This window comes from Oryctolagus cuniculus, chromosome 17 (genome assembly GCF_051225735.1).
Source record: "Oryctolagus cuniculus isolate XC-2025 breed Fujian yellow rabbit chromosome 17, ASM5122573v1, whole genome shotgun sequence".
Lineage (NCBI taxonomy): Eukaryota > Metazoa > Chordata > Mammalia > Lagomorpha > Leporidae > Oryctolagus > Oryctolagus cuniculus.
In genome coordinates this window covers 59,193,357-59,214,508 of record NC_142883.1, presented here as the reverse complement: position 1 = coordinate 59,214,508, position 21,152 = coordinate 59,193,357, and the positions used below count along the sequence as shown (strand labels likewise).

Below are 21,152 nucleotides of genomic sequence, written 5' to 3'. Positions count from 1 at the left end.
TTTTTCCAATCTACTTGAAAAGCAGAGTGGCAGGGTCGGGGGTAGGGGGCAGGGAGAGAGAGAGAGAGAGAGAGAGAGAGAGAGAAAGTATCTTTCATCCACTGGTTCACTTCCTCCAGTGCCTACAATAGCCAGGGTTGAGCCAGGCCACATCCAGGAACTCCATCCTGTTCTCCCGTGAGGGTTGTAGGGGTCCAGGCACTTGACCCATCATCTTCTTCCTCCCAGGATGCAGCAGCAGGAAGTTGGATCAGAAGCAGAAAAACTGGGACTTGAACCAGGCACTCCAGTAGGAGTTGCAGGTATCACAACGCTCACTCCTGACTTTTTAAAAATTTGCAGTAAACCACACAGAACATAAAACTTACCCTGTTAGTTATCTATAAGGGTGCATGGTGCTGGCGCCGCCGTAGCTCACTAGGCTAATCCTCCGCCTGCGGCGCCGGCACACCGGGTTCTAGTCCCGGTCGGGGTGCTGGATTCTGTCCCGGTTGCTCCTCTTCCGGCCAGCTCTCTGCTGTGGCCAGGGAGTGCAGTGGAGGATGGCCCAAGTGCTTGGGCCGCCCTGCACCCCATGGGAGACCAGGAGAAGCACCTGGCTCCTGGCTTCGGATCAGCACGGTGCGCCGGCCGTGGCGGCCATTGGGGGGTGAAATAACGGACAAGGAAGACCTTTCTCTCTCTGTCCACTCTGCCTATCCAAAAAAAAAAAAAAAAAAAAAAAAAAAAAAAAGTGCATGGTGGTGGCATCTGCTACATTCACAGTGTTGTGCAAACTTCTACTGACCTTGAAAGTCCGGTCTCCCAGCTGCACTCTCTACGCACAGCCTGCTTCCTTCTTGGGCCCAGGATCTTTGTTCCAGCTGTGATTTTGAAGGTGGTAGTGACTTAGAACCCAGCCTCCGTGCAGTAGATAGATGCTCTTCAGCCTCCTGACATCTGGTCCTGAAGCTCTTCTCAATCCGACCCCACTCATCGAGGTAGACCGTTTGCTTCCTGGGCCACTCTTGCTGCTGAACCTCATTGGTCTCTCTGTACTGTTGTTCTCTGGCCCCTGTTCAGCCTACTTGAGTGCATTCCAGAAGCCTCTTTCCTCTTCTGTGGGAGAGCCCATCCAAATATCTGAAAGGTCACCAGTAGCAGAAACCTGACTTGGGTCTGTAGCTCAAGTCTAAAATCCAGGGAGAATCAGTCGTATTCTCTGACCCTTTCTCCTCGTCTATGAAATGCGGGTTGTATCTTCAGGTTGTTCTAGGTTGGGAAGTAACACACAAGAACCGTCCAACGTGGTTTTCATGGGACACAAGGGACTGCAGGTCCTCATCGTGTCAAGACAGAGAAGACGTCTCTGCCTGCACAGCCCCACTGCCCCACAGTTCCCTTCAGAGGTCAAGGTTCCCCTGCATTCCCCTGCACTGATGCTTCCCACTGCCGTCAGATGGCTGTTCAATCCAGAGCCGCTGGCTTTCCGTTTGCATTCCAAAAACTGGTCTGTGCTCCAGTCTGACTCAGGAGAGTTGGTGAAGTGGAGGCAGTAATTACCCACCCAGCAGCAGAGCCTTTGGGTGTTGTTTATACAACAGCCTATGATTATTTAGGTAATAGCTTATGATTATGTAACTGCTTACAGCCCCAAATGGACTCCAGACATGTCTGTGTAAGGGGGACGGGGTGGGCTTTGGCTGCAGCACAGGTACGAAAGCCTGAAAGGCATCCTTGGCAGGCCCCTCCCCGGTGTGGGCAGTGGCTTTAAGGGTGGGGGAATGTTGTATGCTGGACAGAAGGATCAGGTAAGTGATATTAGCCAGTCAGGAGTTGGGCGGATGGCTTGTGGAGGAGATGGGGCTGAGAACAGAGCCTGAGCAGAAGAGATGCTTCCCAAACAATGCAATAGCAGAGCTTGACAGCTGTATGTACCCAGCATCACTTCTCTCCTACAGCGCCAGAATCCCCAGTTTTAAATAAATACTGGGGCTGGCGTTGTGGTGTTGTGGGTTAAGCTTCTGCCTGCGGTGCCAGCACCCCATAAGGGCATCAGTTGGTATCCCAGCTGCTCCTCTTCTGATCCAGCTCTCTGCTATGGCCTAGGAAAGCAGTGGAAGATGGCCCAACTGCGTGGGCCCCTGCATCCACGTGGGAGACCCAGAGGAAGCTCCTGGCTCCTGGCTTCGGATCGATGCAGCTCCAGCCGTCGCGGAGTTTGGGAGTGAACCAGTGGATGGAAGACTTTTCTCTCTGTCTCTCCCTCTCTCTGTCTGTAACTATCTCTCAAATACATAATAATAATAAAATGGTTTACTTGTTTTATTTGAAAGGCAAAGTTACAGAAAAGAGACAGTGAGAGAGATCTTCCTTCTGCTGGTTTACTCCCTAGACGGCTACAACAGCCAGGGCTGGGCCAAGCTACAGGCTGGAGCCTGGGACTCCATCCTGGTCTTTCACATGGATGGCGGTGATGCAAGTATTCATCATCTGCTGCCTTCAAGGTATATTATCATGGAGCTGGACTGGAAGTGGAGTGGGTAGGACTCAACTGGTGCCCATATTGGATGCTGGAGTCTCAGGAGGTGGCTTAACCCACTGCACCACACCACTGGCCCTAGAATCCCCAATTTTTAACTGGAAATATGGTCATGCAGAGTCAAGATATGAAGCCCTCTCCATTCCTAATGCTCTACTGCCTTGGGGTCATCAGGGTAAAGAATGCTATACCTACTTCCGAATCCAAGGTGGGGGGATGTCCAGGGCAATTGCAGGACAGAACCAGGAAGCAGAGTCAAAGACTTAACCCATCTTCTTATCTGTGGAGCTTGCAGCCAATAGCAGCCAGGAGCTGTCCTTGGCAGCACTGCTGTGACAGCTTCCTGGGACTGATGGCAATGTTTCAGCCACAGCAGCCAGGACACTCCTATTCCACTCAACTCTTGGTAAATTAGCTCAGCCTGCTGCAGTTTAAGCCCCCATCCTGAGTTCCCTCTGCATGGTTACTATTCTTCCACTGGAACCTTCCATAAATGGATGCGCAGAGGAGTTTGAAAGAAGCCTGAGACATTCCACATCTGGATCCCTCAACAAATCTCCAAGAAGTGGGTCACGAATGGCCACCTTAGCCCAGGATGAAATGTGTTCTTTCCATCCTTTGCTGCCCAAGAGGGACTCAACTGCTCCCTCCCTCAACCCCAATTCTCTTTTCTCCCAGGTAGTGTAGAAGAGAATGGAAGAGAAGGGGCAGGTTGGAGCATGGTCTTGACAGAGAGAGGGTCACGGCCAGCCCCCAAGGCCAGTGGGTTGTCCACACAGCTCACGTCTGTGTCTCTGCCTGGAACGTCCTGGGACTTGTCTCTGTCCAACAGGATGCCAGTTTCTGTTGCTCCTCCCACTCCACAGGAAGGTGTATTTCTCCCCTCCTCTCGTGGACTGGGATTTAAGCTAACTGGGAGCTTCCCTGGTCTTCAATGAGCACTGACCCCTGGGTTTTGGACCATCCGCTGGCCAAGAAGAAAATTCCCCATGCCCTGCTCCAGTGGGGCTCAGGGATGGAGACAGTGCAGCATGTGCCGAGCGTTGTTGTCTAAAAATGAGAGATGGCAATGGCCTGGGGGACCAAGGAGGGCATGAAAGAAGGTGGAGGTCGACGTGAGTTAGCATAAAAGTTGGATCACACAGAGGGAGAGTCTGGCAGTGTGAAATAAAGGGCCAGCATCTGTGCCAAACTCTCTCTCTTCTGAGCGTTTCCTGTGCCAAGGAGAACTCTCCCTGTACTCACAACCTCTTCTCTCAAGCCAGATAATATTTAAGAAGAGTAGAAATGGTGGAGTGCTTTCCATCTCGAATTTACCAACCTCTTGCTTTCTCACAAAGTCCAACCTACGACCTCCCATTCAAAGGGTGCTACGTTCTATGCTTGCCAAGGTCTGGATGCCTCCCTAGTCTATCTGTCAATCCCTACCCGCCAATTCTCCTCTCTCGCAGAGTGCTGTAGCATTGCTTATTCTTGGCAGCCTCTGTACTCCTGCCAGAACCAATCTTTCTAAAGGATGACATGGTAATGCACACTGCAGTGCTCCACTGTGCCAATCCCCTCCTTGTCTCTCTGCTGCCTACAGGTGGAGGCGAACCTGGGATATGATGCTTCCACCTTGACCTAGACCTTGCTCAGGGATCCACCTCATGGCACAAGCCGCCTCCTTCACTGTGAACTCCATTCTCTCTCAACTCAGGTGTGCACGCAATCCTTGCTTCCTTCAAGGGGCATCATCTCTATGAAGCCCCTGCCAATCATCTCAGGACAACATGGACGGTCCCTCCTCAAGCCTGCTACTGTGTCTGGCCCAGAGCCCCATGACGCCCATGTCCATGCTGTATACATCCCGTGGAGAAACCCAACTTGTAACCGTGTTTCTATGTTATTCGCGGCACCTTGCACAGTTTTCAGCATACACTGGGTGCCCAAGCAATAACTGCCATGAAAGGAATTCGTTTACAGAATAAAGGAGAGCAGCAAATAAAGAGGTGGATATGTTGGAAGCACCAAGGGCAGAAGGGTGGATGGGGTAGAGATTTGAGAAAAAGGGGAAGACAACGTTCAAATATTTGCAAGGAATAATGGGAAAATGGAGACTTTTTCCCCACCTCTCCCTTCCTAGAGTTTTGGTTGGGATTTGAGAGGACAGAAATGTAACACTGCACTTTGCCTAAACAAAGCCTTGGTTTTGTCATCTGTGATAGAGGGGGAGGAGCCAGGGTAGGTGGGAGTGGAGCCAACAATGGCTTCTTTGCACCCCTGTTTCTGCACTCCAGGGAGTTGAGTTTGCCAGCAAGGGAATGCGGGCTGGGTGGGGGGCAGTCACCACCCAGACTCTGTAGAGGAGTAAGAGTTCCCCCGGGGCAGAGGTTACAAGGCATTCCGACACCAGGCAGGTTTTGGACCTGGAAAATCCTTTCCTTCTAATGTTTAAAAATATTCAGAGGCTGGCATTGTGGCACAGAGAGTGAGACCTCTGCTTGCAATGCTGGCGTCCTATAGCAGAGTGCTGGTTTGACTCTCAGCTGCTTTGCTTCCAATCCAGCTTCCTGCTAATGTGCCTGGGAAGGCAGCAGAAGATGGCCCAGGTGCTTGGGTCCCTGCCACCCATGTGGGAGACCTGGATGGAGTTCCTGGCTCCTGGCTTTGGTCTGGCCCAGCCCTGGCCATTGCAACCACTGGGGGAGTGAACCAGCAGATGGAGACCTCTGTCTCTGTCTCTGTCACCCACCCAGCCCTGGCACTCTGCCTTTCCAATATGTAAATAAATCTTAAAAAAAAATTCAATAGGTACGTGCTGTGTGCTTGCTAGGAAGCTATTCAGCAGGCAGAGATTATGAAAATACGGTCCTCTAATAAACTCACAGTCTGGTGAAGAAATGTAAACACGCAGAGAGAATTCCCACAGAACTCAGGCAGCCGCGCAAGTGTTCGGGGAACAAAGAGCAAACAGAGAGTACTTTAAGATTAGGATCAGATGCATACAACAGACACCCTCGAAATGACATTGGCTTACGCCACACGTAAGTTTATTTCTCTTGACATAAAGACTGTCCAGAGCGGGTGATTCAAGTTGGGATGATGGCTCGCAGGCTTCAGCATGCTGGGCTTTCATCTCCCGCTCCGACGTCTGCAGCGTGTGCCTTCCTTGTCTTTTGGTCTCAGAAGGCTAAGGCAGCTTCAGCCGAGACATCCCCTTCTTGGCCCAGGAGAGAAGGAAAGACCAAGTTCTGTCCACTTCAGGCAGCTCTGAGGGGTCCCTGCTTTCTTTTACAGAAAGCCCTGAACCGCATTCCTGCACATGACTCAGTGGGCACAGCTTAGTCTCTTGGAAGTACCCTCCTCCCCTCCCTTCCCTTCCCTCCCCTTCCCTTCCTCCTTTCTTTTCCACTTCCTCTTTCCATTTCTTCCTTCCTCTTTTCTTTGCTATCAGCAATGTGCCCAGATAAAATCCAGGCTTCTATTTCCAAGCAGGGAAGGGCTAACACAGCCAACCAGCAGTTTTTGCCACACTAGCCCCATTGGAGCAGCTTTGGGCAACCCATTTGGATCACACGGCTGACATTGTTTAGAGTTGCCTATGTACCTCCCACATTGTAGAAGGAGTTCCAGGGCCCTAGGTCTCAAGGTCTGGGTTTTGGGAGGAGGCGGGCTAGAGTAGAACAATGGAGATGCACAATTAGGGATCTGCAAACTGGTTTTCTGCTTGAATTCTGACACACATCTCTTTTCCCCTCCAGGACACAGAGAGAAACACGTAAGAACACACCAGGTGCTTCCTACCCCTGAGACAGAACTTCCTGGTAACATCCAATGGGAGAGTGAAGTTTTGGTCAAGGGGCTTTACCAAGTCCCTCAATCCAGGATGGTCAGTCTAGAGCAGATGGGACTGGACTCAGTCCCCCAGCTTTGGAGGCAGGGGATTGGGAACTGAGGGAGCCTGAGCATGGCTATTCTATGCGGTGGATACAATGACCCTACCCTGCCTTCCAGTTTGACTCAATGCATTTCTCAGATGCCCATCCTTCAAGCAGATGTCAAGTTTCTGTCAGGAATCATCTCATTCCGGGCTGTTGCTATACTTCCTTGGCTTCTCAGCCGAGGAAGAAGAGTGCACACCCAGCGTAGAGTGTTCTCTCCTCTTCTGTGAAGTGTGGTAGGAAGGCACTGGGCAGGGATGCTTTGACCACTGCACTGGGCCCTCATGATGCAGAGCGGCCAATCGCTGTGAACTTGAACTCCTTTCTCAGCAGAAGACAGTAGCTCTTGCTCTTCCTCCCTTGAGTGAGCTGGGATGACTATGATTTCCTGTTCTTTGGGTTCCTCCTCCTAAGAGCATCTGCGAGGAAGACCTATGAACAGGCAGAAAATTCAGGCAATGACTGCTGGACATGTCATGAAGTGCAAATGACTATAAAGAACCTGGTCTTCAAGAACTGGAACAGAAGGTTCTAGAAAGAACAGGGTAGCGCAAGGCAAGCCATATTGTTATTATTATAAAAATAACAAAGCTTTAGGGAGGTATAACGGACATATCGTAAACAACTTGTTTTTGCATATATAAACACACATACACACACACACACACGAAGTAATTAAGGAAAAGATAATGAATATGTCCAGTACACTTTCAAATTTCATTATCCTGTTTGGTCATCCCTACCTCCCACTTCCTCCTGCCCCGACCCTGCTCCCAAGGAACTACCAATCTGTTTTTATTTTTTGTCGCTATAGTTTGATTTGTGCTGTCTACAATTTTATACAAAAGAAATCACACAGCACAGTATGCACTCTCTATTTCTCTGGCATAATAACTTCAAGATTGATTCATATAGCTGTTTACTCTTTGCGTTCTATTGCTAAGTAGCATTCCCTTGTATGGATATATTGTAATTTGTGTATCCGTTCATCTGTTGGTGAACATTTGGGTTATTTTCAATATTTAGCTCTTAAGAATAACACTACAATAAACATTTGGGTACAAGGTTTGGATAGACATATGCTTTCATCGCTCTGGGATAAGTACAGATGAATGGAATGCCTAGGCCATATGGTAAGTGTCTGTATAATGTTTTAATTTAGGACTTTTAATTTTAAATTCACATGCAGTTGTAAGAAGCAGTGTCTTACTCAGCTTCCCGCAACTGTGACACTTTGCAAGATTATGGTGTCATAGACAGGTTGTTGACATTGATGCAAGCCATTGATCTTGTTTAAATCTGGCCAGCTTTATTTGTATTCATTTATGCATATTTTGTGTATTTTGTTCAATGCAATTTTATCACAAATACATGATCATGTATCTGCCACACTAGTCAAAATATAAAATTGGTCCCACCACACAAGATTTTTTTGTGTTCATGTGTTGTTAATTTGCCAGGTGTGTTAACACTTATTTTCATTATTTGAGAGTTAAAGAGACAGATACACACAGGCATACACATACACACAGAGAGTGAGAGAAAGAGAGAGAGAAAGAGAAAGGGTGCACTCCCATCCACTGGTTCACTCCCCAAATGCTAATGGCAGCTGTGGTTGGCCCAGCTGGTTGGATGCTGGGAGATGGGAACCAGGAAATCCATCACTTACACGATCATGGCCACCTCCCACGGTCTGCATCAGTAGGAAACTGGAGTCAGGGGCTGGAGCTGGGTATGGAGCCGAGGTACTTCCATAAAGGATGTGGGTATCTTAATTGCTAGACCAAATGCCCACCTCTTAGTGGTAATTGAAAATGATGCTGTCTTTTCTGAGGCCAATCCAGCACTATTTATCCATGGATCTTAAAGCATGCGAGCCTTTTCATCCAGCCATTTTATTTCTAATAAGAATGTTTCCTAAGAAGATAGCCAAAGACTATGGAAGGGCATCTCCTGCCACGGTGTTTACAGATGTGGAAAAACTGGCCATGTTCTAAATGCACCAGTATTGGGGACCGGCCAAGTAAGTTGTGATTCGATCCCCATGGACACGACAGAGGCACTACACGGCCACTGCAGATGCCCTGGGCTTTGGCACCTGGGCTGAAGCCTGGCTCTGCTGCTTGCTAGCTCTGTGGACTTCGGCAAGTTTGCTTCATCTCTCAAGGCATTAATTTTCTCATTTGTAAAGTGGTTGTGGTGACGCCAACCTCACTGGGCCAGGGACATCTGACAAGAGCTTAGGAAACTGGCAGGCCTCCAAGGCTCCACAATGGCTCCCAGAAGAGACACCATGCATGGCTTGAGCTACAAAGCCAAATGATCAGAGCTTTATGGTGAATAAGCGTACGTTGGATAGATGTGCAGGGGGAAGATCTGAAATGCTACATGCACACAAGTTCATATCATCTCAGAGTGGAATTGTGGATGGTTTTTAGTCTCTTCCTTTGGTTCATGTGCACTTTCTGTTTCCTACTATGGAATAGGATCATTCTGTCATGAAAACACACTCGTGATGTATCTAGCACAGTTTCGTAAGATTTGCACTCTTCAGGACAGCTTGATGAGTTCCCGTAAAGACATTACCTGGGCCTGATGGGCTGTTTTATTGAGGCTGATTAAACCTGATCTGATAAAAGCCAGCTCTGACTCTTCTGGATGAGGCCGTGTTGTTTTCTCCTCAAGGGACTTTGGGATGAACTCCTTGGGTGGGGCCAGAAATGTGGCATCAGATTCGTTGCCCACAAGGCACCCTGCAAGGCCAATAATGGTGATAGTAAAAACTGACATTTTTACTGAGTGTTTACTTTCTGCCATACACTGTTCTGAGCACTTTCCACACACTGTCCCAGTCGCAGCAACCGGGTCATGTGGAACTGTTGTTGCCTGTGTTATGTGAATGAGAAAATGGAGACATAGGAAGGTTAGTAAGCAGTTGCCCAAGGCTTCCTGCCTACTATGTGGTACAAGCAGGTATTGCCTCCCAGACTAGGGCTTTTTGATGGATAAAACTCATTGGCAACACCATAGTACATTTGTTAGGAAGCGCCATTGTCAATCAATGTGATCTTTTGCAAGATTGTCCACAAATAAATATTTTAAAATATTTATTTATTTATTTGAAAGGCAGAATTACAAAGAGCATCACACACACACAGAGAGAGAAGAGAGAGAGAGAGAGAGAGAGAGAGATCTTCCATCCACTGGTTCACTAAGGCTGGGCCAGGCTGAAGCCAGGATCCTGGAACTCCATCCAGGTCTCCCTCGTGGATGACAGGGACCCAAGCATGTGGGCCATCTTCTGCTGCTTTCCCAGGTGCATTAGCAGGGAGCTGGATTGGAAGTGCAGCAGCTGGCTCTCAAATCAGAACTCATCAGGGATGCTGGTGTCACAGGCCACAATACTGGCCCCACCAACGGTGCCCATTGGGAAGAATCAATGAACTGAAATATAAACAGCACTTGCTGTAGTACCTGGGTGGGTAATCATTTCCCTGGTGAATATTTGGCTCTGTGCCCTCAACACCCCTGTCATTAGGGCTCCAGTGATCACGAATAGATTAGGGTGGAGAGGGCACATTCCGGATCTGTCTCTTCCTGTGATGTAATGACGTAACCCCAAGCAATAAAAATGCAAGCTCTGTGGGTCTGTGGCTGTTCTTCTTGAGCTGTGACCAGCTCTTCCCTGACCCTTGATGACCCTTGAGCCACCCTGCCTGTTGTGCTGGTCTTGTTCTTCCTCAAAGATCTTGACGCTCAGGGTCAGGCACAGCTTAGATGTTCACAAAGCCAACGAGGATACCAACCCTTCTTACTGTTCTGATGCTTTCAAGATGCCTCTTCTTTTCTTATAAATGATCACAATTTTACTGATGAATCATCACTGTACATGTGTATTTGGTACAATGAGATACATAGATTTAAGAGTTCTGCAACTCATAACTCACATTTCCATGTACTTTTTGAAGATCCCTCCTATGCATGGATTTAAAAAGTTTTGCATCAAATGAAGCTAATCTTTGAATTTAATTTCCTGAGGACTCGTTGAAGTACAGGGTGGAATGATCAAGTCAAGCTAATGAACACATCCATCCCCTTACTTACCTACCCTTTTTTAAAGGGTGGAGAGTTGACATCTGCTCACTTAGTTATTTTGAAATATATAGTGTGTGTTATTGACTACAGTCACCTTGCTGTGCAGTGGATCGCAAAACCTAACCCTCCTGTTTATCTGAAACTTTGTGCAGCTTGGTCATCACCCCTTTCCCTCCTTCCCCATCCCTCCAGCCTCTGGTAGCCATCATCCTGCTGTCTACTTCCATGAGTTTTATTTTGTTAGATAAGAATCTTGTTTTCTAGATGAAAGCCCATTTAAAATTAACGTCATTAATTATTACCAATCTATCCTTGCAGTTACTATCAAGGGTGTTATTTGTGTGTATATATGTATGTATATATATACACACACATAAATATATACAATTTATTTATTTATTTGAAAGTCAGAGTTACAAAAAGAGAAAGATAGAGGGAGAGAGAAAGAGAGAGAGAGAGAGAGAGAGAGAGAGATCTTCTATCTGCTGGTTCATGCCCGAGATGGCCGCAACAGCCAGGGCTGGGCCAGGCCCAGGTCAGGAGCCAGGAGCTTCATCCAGGTCTTCTATGTTGATGCAGGGGCCCAAGCACATGGGCTGTTTGCTGCTGCTTTTCCCAGGCCATTAGCAGGGAGCTGGATCAGAAGTGGAGCAGCTGGGACACAAACCAGTGTGCACACATTGGGTGCTGGCATTGCAGTTGGTGGCGTTACCCATTACGCCACAACTCCAGCCCCTATTTTTATACATTTTCACCTCCTGTTTCTCATCTGCTCTCTTGCCATACATGTCAGTTTGCAAACAGAGCTGGCGTTTGGCTCAGCAGTGAAGCTGCAGCCTGGGTGCCTGCATCCCATAGCAGGGTGCTTGCCTTGAGTCTGGCTCCTCTGCTTCCAATCCAACTTCCTGCTAATGTATACTCGGAGAGGCAGCAGATGAGGGCTTCAGTGCTGGCTCAGCCTGGCTCTCACAGACACTTGGGCGTGTGTTTTTGCTCTCTGCCTGTTGAATAGCATTTTTAAAAATTTATTTATTTATTTATTTATTTATTTTTGACAGGCAGAGTGGACAGCGAGAGAGACAGAGAGAAAGGTCTTCCTTTGCCATTGGTTCACCCCACAAATGGCCTCTGTGGTCGGTACGCTGTGGCCTGCGCACTGCACTGATCTGAAGCCAGGAGCCAGGTGCTTCCTCCTGGTCTCCCAAGGGGGTGCAGGGCCCAAGCACTTGGGCCATCATCCACTGCCTTCCCGGGCCTCAGCAGAGAGCTAGACTGGAAGAGGAGCAACCGGGATAGAATCTGGCGCCCCGACCGGGACTAGAACCCATGGTGCTGGCGCCGCAGGAGGAGGATTAGCTTATTGAGCCGAGTCGCCGGCTCGAATAGCATTTAAAAAAAAAATTAAAAGAGGTTTATTCTCTAGGGAAGTGGACTTGTGATGTGGGCAAACTGTCACTTGATGGTAGTTCCTCAGCTCATGGTCCAGACCGAACGGCGTGTGTTATTGAAGATTTATCTGAGATCAAACAGCATGTATGACATGATGAATCACACCCTAGGGCTCTGAGCCAAAGGGAGTCACCCTAAGTTATGTCAATATCAGCTTTATTTCCATTTCCTACTCTTGTAGTGGGCGAAATATTAAGCCTTATAAAAAGCAAGTGACAGGCCAAAGTCCAGTGGAAATAAGTGATTATAGAGGTGACAGGATCTCAGAAATTTCTAGAAACTCACAAATATGTGCATGAGGGCATTCCAAAAAGCTCAAGGGAAATGGGATTAAAAGATGAGCTTATATTGGTGCAAAAAAAGGGAACTCACGCATAGTTTTTCATAATATTCATTTCTGTGAACTTTTTGAAGACTCACATGTACGGGTTTCAGAATTATTTTCACCAAAATAAGCTTATCTTTTAATTCCACTTTCCACAAACCCTTTGAACTACCCTGTATTTATTATCCTACTGGGCACTACGATGTTTCCAGTTTTTTCTGTGTCAGATGGAGAATGGTGGAATTTCTTCTACTCTTCCCCTTGTACAAGCCCAGAATGGGGTCTTCTTAGTTTGGGGGAGGGGTTCCCCTTTCTGTGCCCCCCCCCAAAGAAGGATGGGCAGAGGAGGGAGGCGAGGATGGGTCAGCTGGTACTCACTGAGCACTGAGCATGCTGGGAACTTTCCTGAGAGCTTCCTGTGCTTTAACTCTTTAAATCCACAGGCCAACCCTGTGTCGTAATGAGTTGTATTAGTCTATCTAATGTCACAGCTGACATACAAAGGAGACTCTTCCCTGCTTAGTATGTGGAGGAGCCAGGGTTTGAACACAGGTAGTCTAACCCTAAAACTCTTGCTCTCAACCTATAAATTATTCCACCTCCCTATTTGTAACAATCCTTTAAACAATTAATTAATTATTTGAAAGGCAGAGAGACAGAGAAAGGCAGACAGACACAGAGGTCTTTCATACGCTGCTCCACTCTCCACGTACCCATGATGCTCAGGGCTGGGCCAGGTTGAAGGCAGAAGCCAGGAACTCAATCTGGATCTCCCACAGTGGTGGCAGGGACCCAATACTGGAGCCATCAGCTGCTGCCTCCCAGGGTTGCATTAAGCTGAACTGGATCAGAAGTGGAGGAGTTGCGACTCGAGCCTATACACACTGATACGGCATGTAGGCATTTTAATTGCTACCTCAAATGCCCATCCCTGGAGCTACCTTTTGTTGATTTATTTTTAAAAGATTACTTATGTTAAAGGCAGAGTGATGAGAGAGAGAGAGAGAGAGAGAGAGAGAGAGTTCTTCCATCTGCTGGTTTACCCCCCAAATATATATAATGGCTGAGGCTGGGTGAGACTGGAGTTAGGAGCCCAGAACTCCATCCAGATCTCCCACCTGGGTGACAAGAGCCTAAGCACATTAGCAGGTACCTTTCCCAGGTGCGTTAGTAGGGAGCTGGATTGGAAGCAGAGCAGCCGGCAGCTTAACCCACTGTGCCACAGCACCGACCCCCCGTAACCAGTCAAGCCTCATTTGTGGATTCGATAATTGTGAATCCATCTATTATTTAAAGTTTATTTGTAGTTCCAGGCTTAATGCTCATTGCTTTCATGGTACTTCATTGCCATGTGTATGCAGAGTGATGGTAAACATGAGGTGTTTAATGCAAGAATAAGTTGATGCTCTGCCTTCTAATTTTGCATCTCAATATGGTAAATTATGTTTTTTAAAATAAATTTGGTGCTGCCTTTTTATTTTGTACTTTTTATTGATGAGTTTTCTGTTTAAAATGGTTCCTGAATGTAGCCCTGAAATATCATCTAGTGTTTGTTTTGTTTTAAAGACTTATTTATGAGAGAGAGAGAGAGAGAGAGAGAGAATCCTTCATCCTCTGGTTCGCCCCTCAAATGGTCTCAACAGCCAGGGCTGGGACAGGCTGAAGCCAGGAGCCAAGAACCACATCCTGGTCTCCCACATAGACCACCTGTATCCTCAGACGCATGAGCAGGGAGATGGATCTGACATGCAGCAGCCGGGAATCTAACTGGGAATCTATATGGTGACAGCATTGCAGGTGGCGGCTCAACCCCTGGTGCCGTAGCACCAATCACTCCCTGGTGTTTCTAAGAAGGCTGTGATGAGCCTCACAGAGCCTCACATGCATGAGACAGATGCACTTCATCCAGGCAGGGGTTTTAGTGCTGTTAGCTGTGAGTTCGATGAATCCACAGTTCTTTGGAAGTCAAATGTCTTTAAACAGGGACACACGGAAAACAGGGCTATGTTCTGATTGGTTGATCAACCCGTTAAGAAAATGACATGAGGCAAATGTATTTACACTGACTATAGCCTATCTGTTAAAACAACTAAGTATTAAAATGTCTCCTTACGGTGAGAGCCGAGCTCAGCACGGAGAGCGACGCCTCCGTTGGTGCCACCTCTGGACCTTCTCCCTTGGAAACTTACATAAGCACGTGGAGTGTCGATCAGTGGGGCACAGTTGATCATGCTAATGACCTTCTGAATCATTTCAGGTGGGTTGGGACGGCCCTGGGGAGACAATTTCTAGCGTAGGCATTAAACCCACACCCTGCTCCCACCCTACCACTAATAAAAAGTCCAAACTTCATAAAAATGGAAATGATCTGCCAAAGTCCCATCAGGTGATGAGTCATTAGAAACGAAGCCCTCAGAAAACATTCTGCCACAGGCCAGCGGGTGCATCCGGCAGCATCAGGAATCAGCCCAAGTGTGTCTCCCTCTGCACCATGACTGATTTGCCAAGGTATTCTCCTACTCTTGTGCATCCCACACCTGCCAGTTCCAGCAGCCCGAGTTGACATCAGTGTCCATCACCAAGGAGTTGGATGTGCTCGCCTTTATGGTGGTTGGCTGGGGTCTGTCCTTGAGATACGTGATGGTTAATTTTCACAAAGAACGAAAGCTGCAGAATTATATGTTTCCAGATGTAGAAGGCAACTTTGGTGTGAAATCATTGACCTTCCTGGTTTGTCTGGGTGGTGGAATAAAGAAAAAAAACAAAAAACCCAGTTAGTGAATGAGATGAGGCAGCCTCAGAATTCAACCCCACGGCTGTCATTCAAGGGGCTTCCTAACACGTGCTCAACTCTGCCCCACAGACACTGCGTGCAGCCAATCTTATCTTCTTGGTAAAGGGAAAGCGAAACCAGGGTGCTCCCTTCCCATATTCCCCGGTGTGGTCAGTGGTCATCAGCATCCAGTTATCTGAGATCAGTTCGTGCCCGGGGAGACAGGCAGGGACAGGATTCGTCTGGTCAGCCACCTTCTGAATGTGTATGATTAATCCGAAGGGAAATGCAAAAGGCTTGCATCAGCACAAGCCCTTCCAAGCGGGAGAAGTCCTTCACAGCATAGCCTGTACTGGTCCTGGGCAGCCCCTGGAGGCTGACTTCATCGGACTGCGTCCCTGCCGGTTCTCACCACGCCACACTGTCCTTTGAAGTTGGAGGACAGGATCTCTGCCTTCATGCCCACTGCAAAGATGAGGAAGGCGAGCCAGAGAGGTGTGGTCCTCTAAGACTAGGGGGTCATACGAGGTGAGATCTGGCCCAAGGCGCTCTCACTGCTACACCAATGATTTCCTCTGAGCAGCAAGAGCTCTGGCCAGGGGAACATTGGACCCAGTCCCTGCGCAGGCACATGTATCTGGCTCATCAATTCAGCGCCACCGGCAGCCCTTCATCCACTGACTTAGAACCCTCGGAGAGTTAGTTTTCCCACTTCCCCAGCGGACATGATTCTACCAGCCAGGTGAGCAAGTTTTACAGGCACGCCTACAATTCCAAGGCTGTAACGGCGTTCAGCTGTGCATCAAAACAGCCAAAAGCCCATTTCTACGTGTGTACCAGGGAATGGGGCGTGGCGATGAGATGCAGAGATGAAAATCGTCTCTCTCGGGCTGTTATCTCTATGCTAGCAACTGAAGAACTCAGTTAAATTCCTGGAGACCACGTCTTTAGCAGGCAGTGAGTCCCCGATTGCCTCTTCTACTCCAGGAGCGATCTGTATTCCTTCTCCTTGTGCAAGGCGCGGTCTGCAAATTCCTGGAATAACTGTCCCGGTAAAAGCCAGGATCTGGGACATCTACAATCGACTCTCTGGACTATGTCTGCGTTCACTCTCACTGCCTGGAATTTTGTTATGGGAGTTCGGACAAAGGCCATTTTGTTGCTACTCCCTCTGTCCCCTGCCCAGAACTGGCTCTGCTGGAACGTGGCTAATTGCTGCCGAACAAAAGGAAGCCTTATGTCGCTCGCTACCCATGGCCGTGCACTGATGCTTTATGGCGCTGCGATCAAAACTGCCAGTGTTTCCTCTCCCAGGGGCAGAACTTGTCGGTCTCCCCGCACTCCCGGGGAAGTGCTTGTGAGCCTGTGGTATGCGAGAAATGACAGGCTTGGTTTACCTCGCAGCTGGCGGAGAAAAGCACTTTCGCCGGGTCCTAAGGATCTCCTTTGTTGGGGCACGTGCGGCTGTGGATGATTCTCTGGGTCCCGCTGGAGTGTGGAGGATGATGGGCCAAAAGCATGCAACCCACCAGCAAGGAAGAAACATGGCCTTACTCAGAGTTACAGAGAGAGACAGACACACAGAACTTCTAACAGCTGGTTCCCTCTCCAGATGGTTGCAACACCCAGGATTGGGCCAGACTGAAGTCAGTAGCATGGGTGGCAGGGGCCCATCTTCCACTACTTTCCCAGGTGCCGTAGCAGAGAGCTGGATCTGAAGTGAAGCAGCTGGGGTTTGAACTGGTGGGATGCTGGTTTCTTTTTCTTTTTTTAAGGATTCGGATCAGCTGTGGCCGTTGCAGTCATCTGGGGAGTGAATCAGAGGATGGAAGACCTCTCTCTCTCTCTCTCTCTTTCTCTCTCTCTCTCTCTCTCTTTTTCTCTCTGGCTCTACCTCTCTCTGTAACACTTTAAGAAAAAAAAACAGTTGAATGAATTTCGTAAGGCGAAGGAAACTCCATTTGCACATTCGCTAAGCAGGGACTATTCCAGGAAAACAAGGTATTTAATTCCATAAAACTTTTTGAAGAGTCTGGGCCCAAAAGCTTCAGAGACCACAGCAAGCTGGAGAGGCCCGTGAGGGGGCTGCACACAGGCAGAAAGGGCCATAGCCTTCACCCAGAAGGCTGTGTCTCCTGGATTGTTCTCCACACAGAAAGCTGCGGGTTTGTCTTACAGATGGGAGAACTGGAAGGGGTGCTGGCATTGGGCATTTCAGGCTTGCTGGGGGAGGCAAGGCACTGGAATAGCAATGGCATCTGGGAAAGTCTGCCTTGGCCTGCTGTCTTCTTGTGCTGTGCCCATGGAGTGCCCGCGGAGAGGTGCAGGGGCCAGACCCAGGGCTCCTGGTCCTGAGAAAGCTGCTCCATACCCTGAAACCTGGAGGCGTCCCAAAGTGAACCACTCCACCTGAAGAGCCTTGTTCATGGACGAGGGAGTTCAGAGAAGTTTCCAGAAAAAGGAATTAAAAGCTAAGTTTATGTTGGTGCCAACAAGTTGGAAATCCATGCATAGGTTTTTTTTTTTTTTTTTTAAGATTTATTTATTTATTTGAAAGAGTTACAGAGAGAGAGAGAGAGAGAGAGGTCTTCCATCCGATGGTTCACTCCCCAGTTGGCTGCAACGGCCGGAGCTGTGCCTATCCAAAGCCAGGAGCCAGGAGCCAGGATCTTCTTCCGGGTCTCCCATGCGGGTGCATGGGCCCAAGGACTTGGATCATCCTCCACTGCTTTCTCAGGCCATAGTAGAGAGCTGGATCAGAAGTGGAGCAGCCGGGTCTCGAACCAGCGCCCAAGTGGGATGCCAGCTTCAAGCCAGGAAGTTAACCCGCCGGCCCCTCATGCATAGTTTTTTTTTTTTTTTTTGACAGGCAGAGTGGACAGTGAGAGAGAGAGAGAGAGAGAGAGAGAGAGAAAGGTCTTCCTTTTGCCATTGGTTCACCCTCCAATGGCCGCTGTGTCCGGCGTATCGCGCTGATCCGAAGCCAGGAGCCAGGTGCTTCTCCTGGTCTCCCATACAGGTGCAGGGCCCAAGCACTTGGGCCATCCTCCACTGTACTCCTGGGCCACAGCAGAGAGCTGGCCTGGAAGAGGGGCAACCGGGACAGAATCCGGCGCCCCGACCGGGACTAGAACCTGGTGTGCCGGCGCCGCAGGCGGAGGATTAGCCTAGTGAGCCGCGGCGCCTGCCGTGCATAGGTTTTTGATAACAGACATGTCTTATGAATCTTTGAAGGAAATCTAAGAAGACTCCTCAGAGCTTTAGGCCGTCTTCTTAGGGCTCCACTCTGAAACACATGGGCAGACAAGGTGTCAGCTAAGTGAGACAAATGTAAGAAAAGAGGAAAGAAACTACACATGGCAAAGAAGAGTAAGTTAAACTACTGCATCAAGGGACCGGCACTGTGTTGTAGTGGGTAAAGCTGCTGCCTGAGATGCCGGCATCCTGTAGGGGTGCTAGTTTAAGTCTCAGCTGCTCCACTTCCAATGCAGCTCCCAGCTAATGCACCTGGGAAAGCAGTAGAGGATAGCCCAAGTGCTGAGAGCCCTACACCCATGTGGGAGACCTGGAAGAAGCTCCTGGCTCCTAGCTTTGCCATGGCCCAGCCCTGACCATTGCGGCCATTTGAGGAGTGAACCAATGGATAGAAGATCTCTCTTCCTCTCTCTCTCTCTCTTTGTAACTCTGCCTTCCAAATAAATAAAATAAATCTTAAAAAAAAATCCTGCTTTACAAATTCTCCAAAGAGGTGAGAGATGGCATTGCATGTAGACAGTATGACTTTCTTTAGATAATACAAGGCTCTTGGTGGAGCAGGTGTTTGGCCTAGAGATTAAGATGCTGATTAGGATGCCCATGTGAGGTATTGGGGTACCCAGGTTTAGCATCCAGTTCTGGCTCCTGACTCCAGCTTTCTCCTAATGGGCCCCAGGGAGGCAGAGGTGGTGGCTCAAGTACTTGGGTTCCTGCCATCCACCCAGGAGACCTGCATTGATTTCTTGGCTCCCAGCTTCAATCTGGCCCAATCCCTGCTATTATGGGCATCTGGGAGGTGAATAGCAGATGGGAGCTCTCTCTCTCTCTCTCCTCTCTCTCTGACTCTAGAATGAATGAATGAATCTAAAGTCTCTGAAATTTAAAGTATCATAGTAAGATAAACAAAGAGAAGACTGGGAAATACAGCTGAGGAAATCTCCCAAAAGGTAAAGATAAATGGAAAACAGAAGAGAAGGATAAGTACATTGAAAGATCCATTCGGGGCCGGTGCCATGGCTCACTTGGTTAATCCTCTGCTTGCAGCACCGGCATCCCATATGGGCATTGGGTTCTAGTCCTGGTGGCTCCTCTTCCAGTCCAGCTCTCTGCTGTGGCCTGGAAAGGCAGTAGAAGACGGCCCAAGCGCTTGGGCCCCTGCACCCATGTGGGAAGACCCAGAAGAAGCACCTGGCTCCTGGCTTTGGATCGGCATAGCTCTGGCTGTAGCGGCCATTTGGGGGGTGAACCAACGAAAGGAAGACCTTTCTCTCTCTCTGTCTCTCTCTCACTATGTAACTCTATCTGTCAAATGAAAAAAAAAAAAGACCCATTCAGAGACCAGTGTTGTGGTGCAGTGGGTAAGCCACAGCTGGCAACACTGGCGTTGCATTTGGAGTGCCAGTTAGAGTGTCAGCTGCTCTGCTTCCAATCTGGCTGCCTGAAAATGTGACTGGGAAAGCAGCAGAAGATGGCCCAGGTCCTTGAGTTCCTGCTCTTCACGTGGAAGACCTGGATGGAGTTCATGGCTCCTGACTTCAGCCTGGCCCAACCTGGCCATTGTGGGTATTTGGGAAGTGAAGTTAGCAGATGGAAGATCTCTGTGTTGCTCTGCCTTTCAAATGAAATAAAGCAAATCTTTAAAGAATAATAGTAAAGAAAACCCATTCAAGAGAGACAAAATCATCTAATAAGAGATCCAGAGGAAATGGAGGGGAGGAAATTATCAAAGAGATTATGCGGGAGAACTTTCTAGAACTAAAGGAAATAGTAGCTTGGATGATAAGATGCAGCCAAGCATCTATCACTATGACAAAAAGCAAAGCAACTGGTTAAAAACAACAACAAACTCATAGCAAGTCTATGTTGATGAAATTGTACAACAATAGTGAGAGTTAAATGAGGAAAAATAGATCCCATGAAGTAAGAGTTAGGAATCAAAATGGGGTCAGTAACCCTGGAAGGTGTCTGACAAAGTTCTGTGGGGACATTATTATTATTATTTTTTTTTTTTTAATTTTTGACAGGCAGAGTGGACAGTGAGAGAGAGAGACAGAGAGAGAAAGGTCTTCCTTTGCCGTTGGTTCACCCTCCAATGGCTGCCGCTGCAGCCGGCGCACCGCGCTGATCCGATGGCAGGAGCCAGGAGCCAGGTGCTTTTCCTGGTCTCCCATGGGGTGCAGGGCCCAAGCACCTGGGCCATCCTCCACTGCACTCCCTGGCCATAGCAGAGAGCTGGCCTGGAAGAGGGGCAACCGGGACAGAATCCGGCGCCCCAACCGGGACTAGAACCCGGTGTGCCGGCGCCGCAAGGTGGAGGATTAGCCTATTGAGCCACGGCGCCGGCTTATTATTATTATTTTGACAGGCAGAGTTAGACAGTGAGAGAGAGAGAGAGAGATAAAGGTTTTCCTTCCGTTGGTTCATCCCCCAAATGGCCGCCGAGGCCGGTGCTTCCTCCTGGTCTCCCATGGGGTGCAGGGCCCAAGCACTTGGGCCATCCTCCACTGCCTTCCCAGGCCCCAGCAGAGAGCTGGACTGGACGAGGAGCAACCGGGACAGAATCAGGCGCCCCAACCGGGACTAGGACCCGGGGTACCGGCGCCGTAGGCAGAGGATTAGCCTAGTGAGCTGCGGCGCCGGCCTGGGGACATTATTTTCAAGCTTAATTTTCCTACTGAGACAAACTATTCATAAAGTGTGAGTGAAGAATAGTGATATGATCAGATGTAGAGTTAACCAGGAGTTTTACTGATCATGCATTTTTGCACAGAAAACTGTAAAAAAAAAAGTTTATCCCGCTAAAACAGAAGA

General features: G+C 48.7%; 1 long non-coding RNA gene across 1 annotated transcript; it reads right to left on the bottom strand.

Annotated features, from left to right (window-relative positions):
• Positions 1 to 14,914: 14,914 nt before the first annotated feature.
• Positions 14,915 to 16,989, bottom strand: LOC149121256 (uncharacterized). The gene is made up of 2 exons (XR_016224030.1): positions 16,484 to 16,989; positions 14,915 to 15,049 (listed from the first exon to the last, which is right to left on the bottom strand). It is a non-coding gene; the product is annotated as an uncharacterized LOC149121256 (long non-coding RNA).
• Between the last annotated feature and the right edge of the window lie 4,163 nt (positions 16,990 to 21,152).